We start from the raw sequence: 18,149 nt of genomic DNA on the forward strand, positions 1-18,149 counted from the left end.
GGATTTCCCCGTGACTGTTATTTAAATTTACTTGGTACTGGGATTAGCTTACCATACTTCTGGTTTTCTTTCTGATTAAAAATTGATGGTTCCCACTTAGTGGATGTTAATGGGCTTAATGCAGCTCTTGGTCCATCAGGAAGCTGGGAGGAAGGGACTTATGGGGTAGGGTAGTTCCCTTTAAGGAAGGGTCAGGGGCGCTGGCACACTGGGGAGCTGGGTCAGAGTTCTCTGTTAATTTCTGCAGAGAAGCCTCCAGTCCAGCTAGACATGTATCTGTCATGCTTTGCCAGGTCTCTCTCTGCAGGTGCACAAGGAGAAATAACTTTAGCAGAAAAGAGAGCTTGCTAAGATACACTGGCCAGAAAGTGGAAGAGGGATCACAATCAGAGGGTCAGACAGAGAACTATGCCGAGTGGGGTGCTTCCAGTATTTGCTTCAGTTGTATCTGACTCTCCCTAACCCCATTTAGGGTTTTCTTAGCAAAGATGCTAGAATGGTTTGCTATTTCCTTCTCTAGTTCATTTTACAGATGAGGAAAATGAGGCCAACAGGGTTAAGTGACTTGCCCAGGGTCGCACAGCTAGTGAGGCCAGACTTGAAGGAAGATGAGTCTTCCTGACTTCAGGCCTGGCACTCTATCCACTGTGCCACCTAGCTGCCCTGTCTCCTGAAGAGGCAGGCCTTGAAAAAAGGGATTAACCCCAGACCCTACTATGTATGACAGTGGAAAGAGGCCTGGGTTTGGATTGTGTTATTTTTCACTCATGTGAATGGAAGCAAGTTGGTCGTTTTTGGAGGGTTCAGTTTCCTGATCTGTGAAATGAAGGGATTAGGTTAGGTCATCTCTAAAGTCCTTCCAGTCCTAACATCCTGGAAGGTTATGGTGCTTATTAACATAGATTGAAATATGAAAATGATTTTTTTCCAGTTGTGGGTTTTAAAATTAATTTACTCTGGACTTTACTTACAGGATGTGTTGATTACAATTGGAAGAGGAAGTTTCATGGTCATGGAGAGAAGTAAGAATTGGTCAGTCAACAAGTATTTATTAGGCAGTTACTACAAGCCAAGCCCCGTACTAAGCCCTGGAGATACAAAGAAAGGCAAAAACTGTCCCTGCCCTCCAAGAGCTTACAATTCTAATGGGAGAGACAAGAGGCAAATATGTATCCCTCTACATGCAGGAAAGATGCATTCCAAGTAGATGGAAGGTAATCTCAGAGGGAATGCACTAGAGGTTGGGATTAAGGAAGAGAGGGACCAGGAAAGGCCTTCAGCAGGAGGTGGGATTTGAGTGAGGTGTCTTAGACCAAAGAGAAAGAAACTGAGAGACAGAGAGAGGAAGATGAGCATTCCAGGCATACAGGACAATCACCCTTCTTTTCTTTTTAAGCTGAGAGATAAAACTTAAAAGATTCAGCTTTTAAAAGGGGTAGGAGCAAAGATTTCTCTTGGATAAAATAAGGGAGGCACTGGGGAAGTGCACTGTGTCTGGTCTTGGAATCTGGCTACCTAGGGTCTAGATTTGGCTCTGTCCCATTTGGCCATGTGAAGCTGGGGAAGTCACCTCAGTTCTCCAGGACTCACTTTCCTCTTTCAATTCGATGAACACTGACTAAATGCCTACTGTGTGTAAGGCACTATGCTATGGGCATGGGATATACAGATGAAAAATGGTACGGTCATGATCTCAAAGATCTTTTAGTATCAAGGGAGATGTTGTTTGTCCTTCATTCTTGAAGAAGATATGACATCAGGAGGTATGTACACATATAAATACTATACAAATGAGAGTGAGAAAAGCATGTGAAAGGTCAGAGTTCAAAGAAGTGGAAGAGGAATGGGTCACACTCTAGAGAGATCAGAGAGGGACCATCTGAGCTCTGTCTTTAAAGAAGAGACGGACTTTGGGACATAGAGAAGGGGAGGGAGACTATTCTAGAAATGGAGGCTGTCCCAAGGAAACATATTTGGGGCTGAACAATGGCTCCCAGTCCAGTCTGAGTAGGGCACAAAGTTAATGAAGAGGAGTTACATGAAATAAACATGGAAATATAAGTTGGTGGCAGACCACAGAAGCTCTTGAATGCCAGTTCAATTGGAATTTGGTTTGTATCCTGGGTAATGAGGTGTTCCCGAAGGTTTTGGGGCAGGGGAATGATATGTCCAGCATCACTCTACATTAAGACAGACTGAAAGAAGAGTGTACTATGATAGCCAAGGCCATGGAACCATACATTTAGAGATACAGGGATCTGAGAGGTCACCAAATCCAGCTCCCTCATTTTACAGACGATGTTGAGTCCAAGAGAGTGTCTTGTCCAAAGTTACAGAAGTTGTTAGTGGCAGAACCAGAATTTGAACCCAAGCTTCCTGATTCCAACACCATCATGTCATCGCCCATGCCATGCTGTCTTACCATAGTAACAACATTTATAATAAAGGTCTCCTATTTGAAATTCTAGGCTGTTGCTCTTGACATAAAGATCTGGATTGGGAGAGATCACTTTTCCAAGGCTGCATGATGAACTCAGTCAATGGTTTGTTGTGATATAGGTTTCTTTCTTATCTACATATGGCATTATTAATCTGTTTTGTAAATCCGGATTAGTTAAAGACTTCTAAGCATATCAAGATGCTTGGATGAAGTCATTATTTGATGCAAGGTTAATCTTACCAAATCATCTATTCAACGAATTTTTGAATTGAAAACCTATTCATACTGCCAGGGCTAGGCACTAATACAATAATAAGTCCCATGAAAGCAGGAACTGTACCTTCCCCAGCACCAAGTGCTCTGTTCTGTATGCAAAAAGTGTGTTTATTGTAGGAAGGAAGAGAAGAAGGAAAGAAGAAAGGAATGAAAGAGGAAAGGAAGAAAAGAAAGAAGGAATGATGTAGGGAACTATGAATGGCATAATATAAATGTATCTTTTATTGTTTATTGTTTGAAATAAATCTCTCATAGACTCCTGTCTGAGGAAGTTAGTTTTTTCATGTCCTACTACTATTCCAGGCATTGGGATCTGGGCAAATTTTACCAGTTGAGGTTAAAACCCTTATTTGTGAGCTAGCCTTGCTTTTATGATTCTAAAGGAAAAAAATTCAATTCTTGAAGACAAATGATCAGTTTACTAGAACAGCCTATATAACTGGTGGTGGGTCTTGTGTGTGCCATTACAGAGAAGGATTTCTTGCTGAAAGTTCCTATTTATTATCTGCTTTTTCAGAGAAAGCACAACTGAGTACTTATGAGGGAGACTAGGAAGGAGTGATCTACCTATTGTGAATGTAGTAACGATGAAACTTAAGGAAATGAAATAATATAATCCATAATAATATAAAATTGGATTATATGGTATAATCCAATAAAAGAGGCATTTATTAAGCACATACTTCATGTAAGACACTGGAGACAGGAAGATAAATGAAAAAGCATTTTGCTGGGGAGATACAACATCTACACACATAAGGAGCCATGTGATTATTGGAGGGAGAAAGGGCTAACAGCTCAGGTTTTAGTAAAAGCTTCCTATGACCTGAACCTTGAAGGAAGATAGGAATTCTAAGAGGCAAAAATGAGGAGGGAGTGCATTCTATGCCTGGGGGACAGCCAGTGCAAAGTCAGAGAAGTGGGAGGGGGAATTCTGAGTAAGTTCAGGGAATAGTAAACACATAAGCCAGTTTGGCCAAATGGAAAGCTCAGGAGTTAGTTGACAAACATTAATTTTATTTTATTTTTTTCATATTTCTGCATTAGTTATGTCGTAAAAGAAGAAACAGATCAAAAGGGAAAAAAAATGGGAAAAAACCCCAAAGAAAGTGAAAATAGTATGCTTCAATCTGCATTCAGACTTCATCAGCTCTTTCTCTGGATGTAGGTAACATTTTCCATCACTAGTCTTTTGGAACTGTCATGGATCGTTGTATTGCTGAGAAGAGCTAAGTCAATCATCACACAATGTTATTACTGTGTACAATGTTCTCCTGGTTCTTCTCACTTCACTCAGCATCAGTTCATGTAAGTCTTTCGAAGTTTTTCTGAAGTCTGCCTGCTCATCGTTTCTTATTTATTGCACAATATTATTTCATTGCATTCATTTAGCACAACTTGTTTAGTCATTTCCCAATTGATGGGCATCCCCTCAATTTCCAATTCTTTGCCCCCACAAAAAGAGCTACCATAAATATTTTTGCACATGTAGGTCCTTTTCCTTTTTTTATGGTTTCTTGGAAATACAGACCTGGTAGTGTTATTGCTAGAGCAAAGGGTATGCACAGTTTGATTGTCCTTTAGGAATAATTGACAAATGTATTAAGTAGTTATTATGTGTCAGGCACCTTGATAAGTTCTAGGGAGAGAGAGAGAGACAAAGAGAGAGAGAGACAGAGAGATAAAGAGAGGCAGAGAGACAGACAGAGACAGAGAGAGAGAGACAGAGACAGAGAGAGACAGAGAAGAAGGAAGGAAGAAAAAGAAAGGAAAAAAGAAAGAAAAAAAGGAAAAGAAAAGAAAAACTGCTTCCTGCCTTCAACGAGCCCATATTCTAATGGGAATAATGAAATAAACTCATAGAGAGAAATGAGAACCAAATTGGAAGGGCTTTATATGTTGTGCTAAGAATATGTTTCAAGTATTCTGTTTTTCTCTTAAAAAAAAGGAATTAGAAGAATTCTGTCAGAGTATCTTGTCACCCGAGAAGCAGAAACCCAGGGTGAGTGAGGACTAATTGATTCTAAACTATTAAAGAAAAGGGTGAGAGTTGGAACCCCAGGGGAGACTGGGTTTTCACTAGATGTCTTTTCTTTCCTACTTAACAGTCCCTAAGCATACTCTTTGAAATATGCCTGCCAGAGCTGCTGCCCCATTATTTCACCTTTTGATCTCAGTTTCCCTTGATTCGTTTTTATTTTCAGTGCAATTTATGGTGAGCAACATGTTGAGGGAAGAAGAAAAAATTGTTGGCTTGAAATACTCTAGGGAATGAATGCATGATCTCCTTTCCTCTGAGTTCTCCTTGCCCGCCCTCATGTTTGCTTAAAGCACATATGAATGAGGTGGCTTTATCTCTGAGGAAACCATAAATCAGAGTGACTCAGGGAGGGAGGTTGGCACTCATGCCACATTCCCTAATCGTTTTGAAAGGGATGGGAAGAAGGCTGGTTAAGTACAAAAATGAACTGAGACTAAAATTGGACACCCTGTGAGATGAATACAGAAATACCAAGACAAAGAATCAAGTGGAATCCGGCAGGAAATGGACGTCTGTCTATCATTGTCTATTACAGCCAAGCTTTCCAAAGATGATGGATCTGGGAGGCTTTGGTTTGTTCCTAAAGCCCCTTCAATGTCTTGTTTGTGATTCTTGTATATTCTTGTACATTCACCCTCCCCCCCCCCCCCCACTTAAAATTGTGACCGCAGAAGACCAGAATCAGCACACATCCAGACAGATGACTTGCTTTGCTTTATGCAGCACAGCCCCTGAGAGAGGGAGGAAGGCAGCTAAAGCCACAATGTGGCCTGCTCATCTGTAATGTGATACTGAGTCCATAGGAGGAAATGCCCTCCTGATATCAGTGATATCTGCTCGTGTCTTCCAGCACGAGGAATTACATCCCTGTCTTTTTTCTCTTGTCTCCCTCTGCTATTGCCTGCTGGTGGTTTTTCTTGTCTTCCTCCAAATCATTTTGTCCTTTTAGCACTAGATGGCTAAACAATGAATAAATCTAAAAATATATTAGAGAAATCAAACACAAATACTGCATTAAGGATGAAAAAAGAAAACCACTAAGGAATTCATGGTAGCTCCAGAGAAGTCTGGGGAAAGACTGACAATTTCCAAAAGCTTAAAAAGAAACAACCTGTGAGGTTTCCCCAAGGAATCTCCTATAGGAAATTCCTCTGTGGTAAAAATAGGATTGAGAGGCAGTGTTGACTAGTAGATAGAGACCTAGTCTTGGTATCAGAAGGACCCAATTTCCAAGTATCCCCTTTGCCTAATACTGGCTAGACAAATCACTCAATCTCTCAATGCCCTAGGTATCTCTCTAAGACTAGGACTTAGGTATGAAAGGAATTCACATCTCAGGAGTTTCCTGCATTGATGAATTTATAGATCTGGACCAGTTTGTCAGATTTTAGATTTTCACAAATTGGGGGCCTTGCAAATCACATTCTCCTTATTATAAAATGACATGATACTAGATAATAAGAGGTCACATTTATATAGCATTTAAAGTAACTTTCCTTAAAGTAATCCTATAAGGTAGGTATTCTGAGAATGATTTATCCTCATTTTAAAGAAAACTCATAGAAGAGACTGAGTGACTTTTCCAGATTCACACAGCTAATAATAGTCAGAGCAAGGATTTGAACTTAGATTTTCTGAGTCAAAGTCCAATTTCTATCATCCCCTTTTGTCCCCACCATCCTGCTCCCACTCCTACCATCCTGCTTCCCAGGGCTTAGACTAGGGTCTATTTCAGCCACTTTTGTTAAAGCAATATTCTTTCTTTTCCCCCTTAATTTATTTATTTAAGTTTTCAACATTCATTTCCACAAAATTTTGGGTTCCAAATTTTCTCCCCATTTCTCCCCTCCCCCACCCCAAAACACCAAACATTCTAATTACCCCTATCACCAATCTGCCCTCCCTTCTAACATTCCTTCCTTCCCTTATCCCCATCTTCTCTTTTGTCCTGTAGGGCAAGATAACTTTCTATACCCCATTACCTGTATTTCTCTTTTCCTAGTTGTATGTAAGAACAATACTTAACAGTTGTTCCTAAAACTTTGAGTTCCAACTTCTCTTCATCCCTCCCTCCCCATCCATCTCCTTTGGGAAGGCAAGCAATTCAATATAGGCCATATCTGTGTAGTTTTACAAATGACTTCCATAATAGTCATGTTGGGTAAGACTAACTATATTTTCCTACATCCTATCCTGCCCCCCCATTTCTTCTGCTCTCTCTTTTGACCCTGTCCCTCCCCAAGAGTGTTGACTTCTAATTGCTCCCTCCTCCCATTGCCCTCCCTTCCATCATCCTCCCCACCCTGTTTATCCCCTTCTCCCCCACTTTCCTGTATTGTAAGATAGGTTTTCATACCAAAATGAGTGTGCATTTTATTCATTCCTTTAGTCGAATGTGATGAGAGTAAGCTTCATGTTTTTTCTCTCACCTCCCTGCTTTTTCCTTCCACTGAAAAAGTCTTTTACTTGCCTCTTTTATGAGAGATGATTTGCCCCATTCCATTTCTCCTTTTCTTCTCCCAATATATTTCTCTCTCACCCCTTAATTTCATTTTTTAAGATATGATCCCAACCTATTCAATTCACCCTGTGCTCTCTGTCTCTCTCTCTCTCTATGTATGTGTGTGTGTATGTGTGTGTGTGTGTGTGTGTGTGTGTGTGTGTGTGTGTGTAATCCTGCCAACTACCTAGATACTGAAAAAAGTTTCAAGAGTTACAAATATTGTCTTTCCCTGTAGGAATGTAAACAGTTCAACTTTAGTAAGTCCCTCATGATTTCTCTTTGCTGTTTACCTTTTCATGCTTCTCTTCATTCTTGTGTTTGAAAGTCAAATTTTCTTTTCAGCTCTGGTCTTTTCATCAAGAATGCTTGAAAGTCCTCTATTTCATTGAAAGACCATTTTTTCCCCTGAAGTATTATACTCAGTTTTGCTGGGTAGGTGATTCTTAGTTTTAGTCCTAGTTCCTTTGATTTCTGGAATATCAAATTCCACGCCCTTCGATCCCTTAATGTAGAAGCTGCTAGATCTTGTGTTATCCTGATTGCATTTCCACAATACTTGAATTGTTTCTTTCTAGCTGCTTGCAATATTTTCTCCTTGACCAGGGAACTCTGGAATTTGGCCACAATGTTCCTAGGAGTTTCTCTTTTTGGATCTCTTTCAGGTGGTGATCAGTGGATTTCTTGAATACTTATTTTGCCCTCTGGTTCTAGAATATCAGGGCAGTTTTCCTTGAAAATTTCATGAAAGATGATGTCTAGGCTCTTTTTTTGATCATGGCTTCCAGGTAGTCCCATAATTTTTAAATTGTCTCTCCTGGATCTATTTTCCAGGTCAGTTGTTTTTCCAATGAGATATTTCACATTATCTTCCATTTTTTCATTCTTTTGGTTTTGTTTTGTGATTTCTTGGTTTCTCATAAAGTCATTAGCCTCCATCTGTTCCATTCTAATTTTGAAAGAACTATTTTCTTCAGTGAGCTTTTGAACCTCCTTTTCCATTTGGCTAATTCTGCTTTTGAAAGCATTCTTCTCCTCATTGGCTTTTTGAACCTCTTTTGCCAATTGAGTTAGCTTATTTTTAAAGGTGTTATTTTCTTCAGCATTTTTTTGGGTCTCCTTTAGCAAAGTGTTGACCCTCTTTTCATGCTTTTCTTGCATCTCTCTCAATTCTCTTCCCAGTTTTTCCTCCACCTCTCTTACTTGATTTTCAAAATCCTTTTTGAGCTCTTCCATGGCCTGAGACCATTGGGACTTCTATGTCTTTCCCTGATGGTAAGCATTGTTCTTCCTCACCCTGAAAGGATGGGAGAAGAAATCTGTTCACCAAGAAAGTAACCTTCTATAGTCTTATTTTTTTTTCCTTTTTTTGGGCATTTTCCCAACCAGTTACTTGACTTTTGGGTCTTTTGTCAAGAGTAGGGTATACTCTGGGAATCTGTAGGATCTAAGTTCCTCCAAGGTGACACAATCAAGTGTGTACACTGGTCTGGGAGCAGGAAGGGATTTTTGTGCCCAGAATCTTAGCAGTGTTTCCTCTCCACAGCCACCTGGCCTCCAGTTCCTCCAAGCTAGCACTGGGGGGCTGGGATTCAGTCAAGCTCTGGGGAGAGGGCCACCATTCAGTGCCAGACAAAGACCAGCTCCTTCAGGGCCTCTGCACAGGGCCAAGGTAATAATTAGCTCCTCAGTGCCCCCAGGGGTTATTACAATCCAACAATGGATGAGAACTGCTGCCGCCTGCCCAATATGGCTTCTGCAGTGGTCCGCTGCCTGAGGCCAGAGCTATGAAAAGGCCCTTCTCCCTTCTCAGCCAGCTGAAAAAACCCTGTCACTGACCTTTGGTGCCTGTGGGTTGAGGGATCTGCGGACTGGGGATTCCGGACGGGAGATTCCACCCCTGAGGGCTGTTTGTGAGCTGAGCCGGGCCTTGAGGCCAAGGCTGGGCTGGGCTCTGCTCTAAGTCTGGTGCAACAGACGTTTCCCGTGGGCCTTTCAGGTCACCCTGGGCTGGAAATCTCCTCTACTCCACTTCTGCTGCTCCAAAATTTATTTAGAGTCCCTCTCTACAGGTATTTTTATGGGCTGTGTGGGGAGAGTCTCTGTATGTGTGCCTTTCTACTCCACCATCTTGGCTCCACCTCCTAAAGCAATATTCTTACTTGCTAAACTATAGTGTCACAGACGTGTGAGTATATTATATTAAGAATCATGATTTCCTCATTTACAACATTTATAAAATTTCCCTTTACTTCTTAGAAAAGCATAACAGAAAGTTTTCTTGTGTGTGTGTGTGTGTGTGTGTGTGTGTGTGTGTGTGTGTGTGTGTGTGAAAGGTGATGAAGATGATGAAAGGAATCTCTGTTTTGCTGAACTGGGACATCTCCCATGGAGCTGGAGCCCACACCCATCTCTATGGGAGGTGCTTCATTCAAGCAAATCAGAAGTTCCTCTGATCATCCCTATTCTAAGTATATAAAGTATCTTCACACGCAAAGAGTTAAGGTATCCCCCTCCCAAAGTGCCAACCATCTTAATGACTTGTGGTCTGGGATTGTCTGCATGTTGGAAAATAATTGGCTCCAATCTGTGGTTGCCCACTATCAAATCATAACCAAGGGAGCTATTGAGAGGCTGTTAAACAGTCACAAGTTAGTAATACTTGGAATAGGGACCCAGGATAGAGTCCATTAACAGTAACAACCTGGACGTACTTAGCACCTTTCTCTGAAAGCCTCAGAGCTCTTTCCAGACATTACTTAATCGATTCACAAATCATCCTTGAGCAGTTAGGCGTGAATATAGGGCATTTTCAACATCCCCCAATATAGCAAGGAATGTTTCCCTCTAGGGTAGCTCTTAATACTATTCTAGCAATACCCCAAATCATGTTAATTTTTTATTTTAATAATGGTAGGTTTTGTGTGTGTGTGTGTGTGTGTGTGTGTGTGTGTGTGTGCGCGTGTGTGTGTGTGTTCAAACCTGTGATTTCATAGGGGAAATCTTGGTGTGGAAAGTCCTTCCTTGGGTGCAGATGGGTACAACCTGAAAATAGGCAACTGAGAGACTGGTACAATTGTCTGTGGCACTGTGAGTTTATCTGAAACCAGTTTGTTTGTTTTTTTTCCCCCTGACTCAGGCTGCTTTTCTCCCTTCGATGTCCATGCCTCCTCTCCCAAAGTCCTGTGGCTTGGAGAGGCTTGAGGGTGATCTGGGAGATGTTTAGTATTTCATCTGCAGTCCCTGTTCCATCTTCTTTGGCTCATTTTTCCCTTTTGTAATTGGTGCCAGCCCTCCTGGGTCCTGAGGGGAGATTGGATTCACCCGACAGGCTTGATGACTGACCCAGGGGAAGATCGACTTCCTCCCTGCTGTAGCTGAGGTAGCTGCCAGCTAAGCCTTTCAGGGAGATCTGTGCTTGAAGGGAGGGCAGAGGGAGTGTCACAGCTCATATTCTGGGAGTGCTTTGCTCCCAATGACAGAGCAAGGCAGGTACATAAGGTGTGGTCTCTGCATTCATGATGTCACAGTTTGAGTTGGAAGGGCCCTGGGGCCATTAGAAAGTCTTGCTAAAGGAGGGACTGTGTTACTTTCTCCTTTATATTCTTGGCATTTAGCAAGCACTTACTAAGTGCCAGTTGCTTGACTGACTCCAATTTGTGAATTTTACAGATAAAGAAACTGAGGCCTGAGAAGTGAATTGTTTTGCCCAAGATCACACAGGTGGTAAGAATCAGAGGTGGAATTTTAATCCAGATTGTCTGACTCCAGAGACAGTTCTTTCTACTGTCTCATGCTGAGTGAAAATGGGATTTGAACCCAGTTAGGTGGTGTAGTGGATAGAGCACTGGGGCCTGGAGTCGGAAAGACCTGAATTTGAATCCAGTTTCAGATACTTACTAGTTGTGTGACCTTGGGCAAAACACCCTGTTTGCCACAATTTCCTCATCTGTAAAATGAGCTCTAGGATCTTTCCCAAGAAACCCCAAACAGGGTCACCAAGAGTCCGATAGGACTGAACAACAACTTCTGGTGACCAGTCCAAGATGGTGACCCATCCCCTCCTTCTAAACCTATGAGTACCTGTCCATGTCCTCCTAGGAGTCCTCCACGAGAAGTCTGCCTGATACTGTAGAGGGTTCCTCCAGGTCTCTTCAAATTTTGTGGGAAGTAGCCTTGGGTTTTCTCTTCGTGTTACCCTATACTCATGCGATTCAATCAGCTCATGAGAGGTAAGTAATGGAATTATCATTATGCTTATTTCATAACTGACCCTCAGAGAGGTGATGCAACATGTCCATGGTCACATAACTAACAAGTGCAGCAGCCACAATTCAGAACCAGGTCTCAGGTCTCCAGGGTTCCAGGTCCAGTGATGTCTCCATGATGCCCCTCTGCTTCTCAGTAAGAAGTCAGGCAGTGGGATGATGGGATCCTAGTCCCATCTAGTTCATCCTCTTCATTTTATAGTTGAGGAAACTAAGGCCCATGCAGTCAGCATCAAAGACAGCAGGGTTTGAATCCACATCCTACGATCTTTCCACTGTAACAAGCTGCCTCTTGGTTTTGCCTGTTTTCCTCCCTAAGTGATAGGAAATGAAAACAGGAAGGCTTTTTCTAATGTTCCAAATGAGAGATAAAGAAGTAACCGAGGAATCCATGTCCTTTTAAAGGTAAACAATAATGTCTTAGTTTTACCTAGTCCTTTTAACCTGTCTGAACACCTCAGAAGAGCTCCTTTTATTGTAAAACCCTTCCTCTGAGATGGGGAGAAATGCTTTTTAGAGGTAAGGAAATGGAACCTCAGGGAACTTAAGGGACTTTTCCAGGCTACGTAGAAAAATAGGAACACTCTGGATTAGAACTCAGGTCTCCTGAGTCTACGCTAAGTGAAAAGGATTAGAATGACATCACAGCTCACATTCCCTTCCCCCCCCTTTGGTTTCTTAGCATGACTGGGGTCATTTCAGAAGCAGCCAAGGAAACCTAATTGAGGGTCCAAATTGACTGGGCCTCTCTCCAACATCTACCACCAAATTTCAAAGGTCATTTTTACGAAGGGGTTTGGAGGTTAAATCCTGCCTCTGATAATGGTAGTGAGACTTTGGGCAAATCATTTTATCTTTTGCTGACTTTTCAGTTTTCCTAGCTATAAAATGTTAATCAATACATGTGCTATTTACCTCCCAGGGTAATCGTAAAGAATGTGCTTTTGTAAACCTGAAATGCTATATGAAGATAAGCTATTATTTTACGAATAATCATAAATAAACCTTATATTGTCAATTGTGTCAACACTTTTTTGTCATTAGAGTAAACAAGCTAAGATTCTAGTGACAGGGAAGAGCTTTGGGTGCTTTAGGATCCCATGACCAAAATTCTCTCAATGGTCAGTCCAGAGAAAGAGTCATTAAGAGTTTGAAAGGATAAAACTGTGAAGATACCATTGAGGAGAAAGCTTCTCCACATGGCTGCCATGATCTCCCTCCTCACCTCTGCCTTTTGGGATGGGCCAGCTTCCTTTAAGACTCTCCTCAAGCATCACGTTGTTTTAGTGCTTCCAGATTCCCTACCCCACTCTGAAAAGGGTTATTTTGTATTTATTGACCTAGGTGTGTGATGTTTCTCTCTCTTCCCCTCCTCACCCCCTCCTAGAATGTAAGCTCCCCCAGGGTAGACCAATACCATTTGTTTCTTCTGTCTTTGCATTCTCAGTGCCCTGTGCTGGAGATACTTAATAAAAACTTGCTAAATAAATACATTGAAAGAGTGTTTTTATGACTGAGCCATGGATAGGAGTGGCAAAGTGGGGAAAAACAGGCATGATGGAAGGAAGACTTCTCAATGATTCTAACTTCCCCAAATTGGAATGGGCTGAAGGAGGGGCAGGATATAGCCTCTCACTGAAAGTCTTCCGGCCAGGTCTAGATGACCATGTGCAAAGGATGCTAGAACAACCATTCCTGCTCAGTAAAGATTGGCCTAGACAGCCTTGGATATCCCTTCCAGTTCAGAGTTTCAGTGAAATTTCTGTGAATCAAGAAACATTTTCCTCCTCCATCTACATCTGATTTTCACACTTGAGGTAAGTCATCTCAGTGCCATCAAAATGTGAACATGCCTATCCTAGGGAAATGATACATTTAGCTTCAAATCACAAAACCAGATTGGTAGCTTTTTTTTGTCACTTACATAATATCTTCTCATTGGAATGGCTTTGCCACAATTTGTCAGTTTTTTTCATCCTCTTGTGGGCTGGGCTGGTGTTTCCCACTTTACAGCTGTCTGGCTATGAGCTCTTTGACAACAGGGACCTTTTTGTTTTTTTGGGATTTTTTTTGCCTTTCTTTTTCATAGTGCCTGGTGCATAGTAGGCACTTGATAGACGCTTGTTGCCTGACTAGATAATCCAAAATGGTCAATGTTGCTAAGGGTGGCACAATGAGACCTAGAGGAGTTATGAAACCAGCTCTATCTTTACAAACTGGTCACATTCTACCCTCACTGTTTGACCTTTACAGAACTATCAGACCTGAGAAGGTGAGCTATACCAGCTCACTTAATGACCAAAGCTCAAACAGTGACACAGAGTTGGATACCACGGAGAAGTTCTAAGATGAGAAACATTTGTCATTCCCTGTAGGACCCCGGCTTTCCCTCTGTAATCTGAGGCCCACAATCCCAGCTCTAAATTTACATGGATTGGGTACAATCCATGGCCGGGTGGGAGTTGAGGGGAGGAAGGAAAAATCTCACAAATCACTTTCTTTTCCCTAATGTTCTCACTCAACATTTCCTTTGGGAATGACAACATTTGACTCACTTGCCCTCACCCACAGTCTTCCTCGGAGACCTGAGAACACAGTCATATCTAAGATTCTGCAGATATGGATAAAAAGGGGCTTTAACTCTCATACGAGCAAGCTAAATATGTATTATACATACATATGCATATCTACATCTATATCTGTCAACATCTATAATACTGGACAGCCTTTATTTTGCCTCAGAGAGAAGTATAAAAACAAATAAACAAAACACCAGAACCAAATGCAGAAACTACAAAGGTCTCAAGGAAGCCACAAACCACTTGGATGATTGTCTTTCCTTCTCAAATGAGTCTCACCTTCCTCCACAGAGATCCACCTAGATAGACTGAGGACGTTGTGCTATGACTGAGACTCTTCTGACTCATAGAAAAATGAGGTTTTGAGCCTGAGAGATCATCCTTGATGCTTCCTCACTCTCCTCTATGGACCTCTTCTGTTCTCCATAGTTATAGGCTACTTTAAAGTTTGGGATTCCCCAAAAGAAATTTTGTTCTTGGAGTTGTTAGAGTTAATCTTCACATTCTAAATATTTCCCAGTAGTAGAAGAGCAAGCAATCCAGACCGCACTCTCACATCATGGCTCTGTCCCTTGCTTCCCTTCTAGCTGGTGGAGCCACCTGGTAACTTCTCTGCTTTAAAAGGGATGTGGTTCAGGAGCTGGAGTGGAGCTCTTCCTCTTCTCTTGGTTTTGCCCTTGGCTCTGGTTAATGTGAGATCTGGGGCCATGTGTATCCTCCTTTTTATGGGAACTCTTTGGCCACTCTCCCACTGACTTTCCATCTCTGAGGGTCACATGGTGCCTCCTCCTTTTCAGAATCCTTTAGCCACTCTCCTACTGGCTCTCCATAACTGACATCTCTGGGGCCACATGGTACCCTTCCCCTTATGGAAAATCCTTAGCCATCCTCCCATTGACTTTTCATGACTGCTATCACCAGAGCTGTGGAGATGCATAAATTTCATCTCCCAAGTCTCTGTGTCATCTCTTTTTCATTTCTGGTCTTGGTCTTAGTCCTGGTTCTCTAATGTCATCCAGATCTGTTTGGTCTATTTTATAAGCCTGAGCCCAAGAATGCTCAGATCCACAGCAGCTGTGACCTGTGTTTGCTGTTTCTATAATGAGCTGTCTTCAAAGGCAGGGCAGAGGCTTCATCCTTTAATCTTCAATTAGAGGCTGGATGACCACTGGTCAAAGGTGTTCTAACAGTTATTCCCTTCATGTATAATTTGGACCAGAGGCCAGTAAGATTCTTTCTAACTCCCAGATTCTGTGATTTCCAGGGGCATTGGAGACCTTCAGAGACCCACAGAGAATTCTCTTCCTTCAGTGGGCATGAACATAGAATCTAGATCTGTGAAGGACAAGCAATTATAATCTCTGAAACAAAAGGAAGCAATTTGCAGGTTTTGTTACTGTATTTCTATGTGGATATTGTTCTTTGATTTTTAAAATTTTGTTCATTTAAACACAGCAACAACAAATAGTTGGCCACTGTCCCAATATCTTTCTGAATTGCCATTATGGATTAGTTTTTATCCATCTTCATCTATATTTCAGATTTATACATATGGAAAAGAGCTCAGGAATAAATACTTTCTCTTCCTAAGCATCAAAATCAAAAGAAAACAACCACCCCCTAAAACATTGCTTAGCTGTATGTCTTGTTCCCTTTAAATCTATTTTTAGATTGATTTCTGATCTAACCGTGTCTAAACTGAAACCGTGGGGATATAATATTGGGCAGCTCAAATGTCGCATTAGTAACACAATCATTGATTTTTAGATTTCCATTTAGACCAGCAGGCTTTAAGCAAAAACAATGAGATCCCCGCCATCAAACTCAAACACTTCCTTCAACAGTAATGAGCTATTTTTATTCAATATGATGGACATATTTCTTTCCTGATGTCTTTTCCCCCAGCTCATACTGAGTAGCTGATTCTGTTGTGAGCAGTCTTCTCAGACAGTCTCCTCTAGGCCTTCATGGAAAGCTTGGTCATGTACACACTACACAGGCAAAACCATACTCTCTGTGAAATGTGCTTGTGTAAGCAGTGAGGACCAGATTTGCAAAGCAGAGAGTTGTAATTTACACCTAAATGAAACTGATCAACAAATGACATTTGTCTATCAGTCCTACGATGTATTGCCACACGGAGAAAGCCTGGTTAGATTAGAACATGTACTTTATACAGTGAACCTATATTTTTGCTAATTGCTAACTTGCTAATCTGATGTCACATAATGCGTTCAAGGACAATTTACAGCTCACTATACTCACACTACAAGCTTAATAGGTTTCAATTTGTTTTAGTAAGATCAAATACAAGTTCAGTAGAGTGATAGCAACTCTGGGAAAATTAACTTTGTGCTTCACTGCTTTAACAGAGAAACTCTTGGGGGAGTTATTGACAAGGAAATTGATGATAAATATTTCCTTTCTTCTCTCTGTGCAAATTTGTTTTAAATACAAATAATTATAATCAGATATGATAATTTTTCTTTGATATAAAAATGCTTATCCTACTATTTCTGTTTCCTGCACCTTCTGGATAAAAATAAATGTACCATTTCACTTGAAGCTACTTGGCCCTTCAGTTTATTTTTAAATTCCAGTCTTTCTACTACTTTTGCAGTTAAAAAAACCTGCCTTCTGTTACGTTACTAAGAGTTGAGTCCAATTTGTTGGCACCTTGAAAGTGCTTGCTAATTGCTTGACCAGACTATTCTGAGCAATAGACAGACTTTGAGTAATGGAAGGGAGAATTCTGGCCCTTTTGGTGTAGAGCACAAAGATCCAATGGAACCACTCTTTCTACCCCAACTCAACCAGTCAGATCTTGTCCTAGAACATCACTATTTCTCATCTTTAGGGGTTGGGGAATTGTATGAGCCCCTAAATAATTCATCTACTTACCATTTCCCTAATATCCATTTGACCAGTTACCCTCTCCCACAGCTAATTTGCCTGTTCATTACTCCTCTATATTCTCTAACAAAGTGATTACTGCTCCAACATCAGTTAAACAGTTAATATCTCTTCAATATCCTTGACAAGCAATGTTAGCTTTTACAAAAGAATATTTACTGAGATGATATGCAATATCCAAAGTATAATTCAATTCCTCCCCTCCTCTAACTAGTGCACACAATCCCTATTAGGTCATGTAGTTGACAGAATTTGGGGCCTGGAGTCAGAAAGATCTGGGTTCAAATCTTGCCTCAGAAACTCACTAGCCATGTCATTCTGGGAAAGTCATTTTATCTCTCTCAGCCTCAGTGTCTGCAAAAGTGCTTAGCACAATGCCTAGTACATAGTAGGTATTTAATAAGTGTTCTCTATACCTTCATCTCTGGAAAGAATGCACTGAGATTTATAGTAGTAGTCTCAAAGCATTCCTTACATCAAATTCCCTTCTGGGTGCTGCATGGTCTATGAATGAATCAATTTCCCCTTTATAGAACATGGTGTCTTGACTGGCCAGTCAATCCACTCTTGGCTTAGGTCACTGCTCACAGTCACTTTGGCTGTCAAGACTCAGTTACTATCACCATGATAGTATCTTCTAGGGATCCCTCCTGCTGGACCACTGGTGCCTCTTTCAACCAAGATTATTCCATCTCTGATCCTCACCTCATATCAGAATAAGTACAAGGAAGTCAAAAGAAAGAAAAGTACTGTGTGGTTGAGGCCATGTTGCACTCAGGTGGGGAATGTGTTCCTCCACCTAGATGCTTATTTAATTCCTTCCTCAATCAAAATCCACCAGGTAAAGAAAGGGCAGCTTCCTCCATTGCAGCCTTGTGTATGTACTCACTTCTAGTTTAGCAGCCAAGGGAAGCAATCCAAGAAGGCCTAGGCCTGCTTTGAAGAGAACAGCCAAGGGCTTCCATTGTGCATCATCATAGCTCTCTAGGTCTCCAGGTGGGTTGAGAGCGGGTAGAGCATATTTCTTCTACTCTCTGGGTTGGCTCCTCATTGGCCTGTCTTCTCACTTCAAATGAAGCACTGCCCAATATTTACTGTGCTGGAATACTCTCCAGACTGCAGAAAAGGTGGG

The sequence above is a fragment of the Notamacropus eugenii genome, chromosome 6 (assembly GCF_028372415.1).
Source record: "Notamacropus eugenii isolate mMacEug1 chromosome 6, mMacEug1.pri_v2, whole genome shotgun sequence".
Taxonomy (NCBI): Eukaryota; Metazoa; Chordata; class Mammalia; order Diprotodontia; family Macropodidae; genus Notamacropus; species Notamacropus eugenii.